Below are 3,752 nucleotides of genomic sequence, written 5' to 3'. Positions count from 1 at the left end.
AAATTACATGTATCCTTGTTATACAATATTAATTGAAGATAAATAATAGTTAAGACTTAAGAGTCACATTTTTTATATATATAACAATAACTAATATCATATATTATAAGTTGTGAAATCATAATATTTCAAGAATAATGTATAAACAACTTAAATGTTGATAAATTTGAACAATTTTAGAAAAAAATAAAAAATATTAAAAAATTACATGTTGATTCATAAGATTTTTCTTTTTAAAAATTTGTGCATAATATATGATTAATATTTATATAATTTGACAAAAAAATTTAAAAATTGAGCTCAATCATAATAAGTGCTCAAATTTAAATTTTTATAAATAAAATTATATTCTTTTTTGTGAAAGTAAATAACACAATAAAAAATTTATAAGACAATTAATGATTCTCAAATAATAGAAATAAGATTATATTAATTATATTTATTATATTTATTGAATAATCCAAACTTATAAAGTTAAATATTCATAATATGTATACTATAGTAGAAAATAATATATTTATAAATAAAAAATTATTATTAAAAATTGAATATACAAATAAAAAATATTATAGCTTGTAAAAACGGTCTTTAAGATTTGTTACATAAATAATAAAAATTAAATATCTATATAAATTAAATTATATTAAATTATGAGATATTTAGATATCTAATTAAATTAATTATTCGTTCATTAATATTAAGTAAATCCAATATTTTATGACCTTTAGAAATAAAAATAATAAAAGACACACGTTACGTTACCAAGAACTCTAGCATGCTATGTAGCTATGAATTAGATATTTAGAACGTGAATTACAAAATTGGACGTGACCGAATAAAAACCATTTGATTTCTTTTCTTTAGTTTTACTTTAAAAAGATTTTGAGCTAATATTTAATTTTGATTGCCATTTTCAATATGATTTTTTAAGTGGTAGCATGTTAATTTTAGCGCAGCTAGATACATTTTAAATGTAATCAACATTGATTTTGGTTTGGTAGCATGATGAATAAAAAATTAAAAACACAAGTAAAATTTTACAAAAGTGTTTATACATGTACGAAAAGATAATCTTATTTAAATCTTCTATATATAGACAATAACCTGGAAGGGAAAAAAACTAATAAAAAAAGTTATCTCTAGGATTTTTTGCATAAAGAATATTAAAAAAAATAACTATTTAGCTACACCAATGAATAGTGATTGATATTTGAAATCAAATAATATGTTGTTTTTTTAGAAATATTCAATTATATAAATACTATCTAGTATCAACTTCGTTAAACAATAGTTCAGAATTTTAATTATTTGGCTTCTAAGTCAAGAATTTTTACATTTTCAAGAATATGATGAAATTTTTTTTATCTATATCACCATGTTACAACAAAATATACCAATCTCTAAATGGAAATCGAAATCAATAACTAAATGGAAAAAGAAAAAAAAAAAAGAAAAAAGCTGAATACATGAATGTCTAACTACCATGATACATAGATAAATGTGGAAGTATAATTACAGAAGAATTTTTCTAAGCCAAAATCCAAAATTTCACCCATCCATTCAGTCAATCAAACAACATATTCGAGCGTCACAATCTCTGTAAGTCGCCACATGGACTTTTGACCACGTAAAAAGTCTTCATTTTCTTTAGTGTAAGTCATGCAAACCTTCAAGTTCATAGACTTCACCACGCTCTCAAGCTCATTAATTACCTCGGTAGTGTCTCGTGTAAACCCCGTTAAATTAGTAAATAATTAGTTTTTAATAAAGAAAATTAGAAATGCGAATATTATATTAAATTAGGATAGAACTCATCGAAACGATAATTTTGACACTAATTTCAAAAAATTCGGCTCAAGATTGGACCGAACGGGCCAAATCGAACCCAAACCGGAGACGTGGGCCCAACCGGCCAACCTTTAAATGAGCCAAAGCTCATTTTTTCCCTAAAATGCAACAGAAGCTGCGTTGAACAGTAAGGGGAAAGGAGAAACGAAGAATATTTCCAACCCTTACGCTAGTTTCAAAATCCCATAACTCCTCCGTCCGAGCTCCGATCGCCGCACCGTTTGCGGCCACGCGACCACCGTGTCGAACTCTACGATTCTACCAGAACAATTTCATGGGTAACTCGCTTATCCACTCTCAGCCTCTTCTTCCCCAATTTTCAAAAAAATCATGTGGAAGTGTTGAATTTTCTTGTTTTTTATTTTTTAGGATCCAATTAGTTTGAGGAAACTGTTCACTCTTACTTATGTGAAGCTTGGGTAAGGTGGGAATATTATAATTCTATCTAAATATTCTGAATTTGTGCTTTGGGTATTAAATTGGGTATATATGTGTTATGAATGTGTATTAGGTTGTGAATAAATAATTGGAGCTTGAAATTGTGGATATTGGAACTTGGAGGAAGCTGAACACTAGTATTTTGTTGAGGTTGTTGAGGCTGTGTTGGTTTTAATAAATTGCCTTGATCACTACGAGGAAACCAGTCAAGGTATGGTTTAGGTTTCTTGCATTTAATATATAATGTTCTGTGAAAATTTAGGCTAGATGACCATAGGATAAGTTGGAATGCAGGTGTATATTTAATGTTTAGTATCTTGATGATGAACATGTTTGATTTGGTACTTGTTGGATAATTGGTAATTTGATGAATTATTGTGGTTTGTTGCTTGTTGGTTAGTTGCTGATGATTGATGGATTATGGTTTAATGAGTTGAGGATATAAGCAAATAAATTTAGAAGTTGTGACTTATAGTTTTGAATGATGGAATTTCGGGAAATGTATGAGCATTATTGTTGGTATGAAGCATAATTGTTATGGTGGTTGATGTGTTAATGAAGAAGTGTTGGAAAGTGCAAGTTTGGTGATTATTGGCATAGGACTTGTCTTGGTTGAAAATGAGGTTTTGAAGGTTTGCAAAAAGTTAACTTTTGGCTGAACTTTGGCGAGGCATAACTTGGCTTCCAGAACCTCAATTGGCTTCCAACTTGTTTTAAAATAAAAATTGGATTCATGAAGTTTATGCCATTTGAAGAACGGGTGAAAATATTTTAAATCGAAGAAGTTATGGGTGTTGGAAGAGTATAACCAAAAACTATTTTCTTTCAATTCTGCAGCTTTGCTACTGAATCTGATTTTTTTTTTAAATGTACGTCCACGCGTACGCGTGGAATGGAATTTTTGGCGATGCGTATGCGACTTGTTCTATACGTACGTTTAAGGAGCTAGCAAGCATGTCCACGCGTACGCTTGATAAGGGGACGCGCACGCGAGCTGCATTTTAACACTCCCACGCGTACGCGTGAGCCACGCGTACGCGTGGCCCCTTTTTCGGCAAACAAGATTTCTCTGAGTTTTAAACTCTATTTTAAACTTCTAAACCTCTATTTTCATTCCTTTAGTCATAAATAATAGTATTAAACCTAATAGTCAGATGAAGTTAGGAAAGGAGGATAACTTGGAGGTGAAGTAAAGTTGAGAAAGTGATGAATTGAATATGAAAATGCTATGAATGATAATATATGATATTTGGCTTGAATAATCAAATGATATGAGATACAAGATTCCCTGGGTAAAGTACCGTGGCTTGCCACCACGTATACCAGGTCGACAACTCGATACTCTATTGACCCTACGACGTAAGGGTGATCGGGCACTTATAAATTCCCAGGAATGGTACCCCCATTGAGCGATTTGATATATATATATATATATATATATATATATATATATATATATATATGAG

This window comes from Arachis ipaensis, chromosome B9, assembly GCF_059453495.1.
Source record: "Arachis ipaensis isolate K30076 ecotype BB chromosome B9, ASM5945349v1, whole genome shotgun sequence".
Taxonomy (NCBI): Eukaryota; Viridiplantae; Streptophyta; class Magnoliopsida; order Fabales; family Fabaceae; genus Arachis; species Arachis ipaensis.
The sequence above is the reverse complement of the archived record's forward strand: the minus strand, read 5'-3'. Positions refer to the sequence as shown.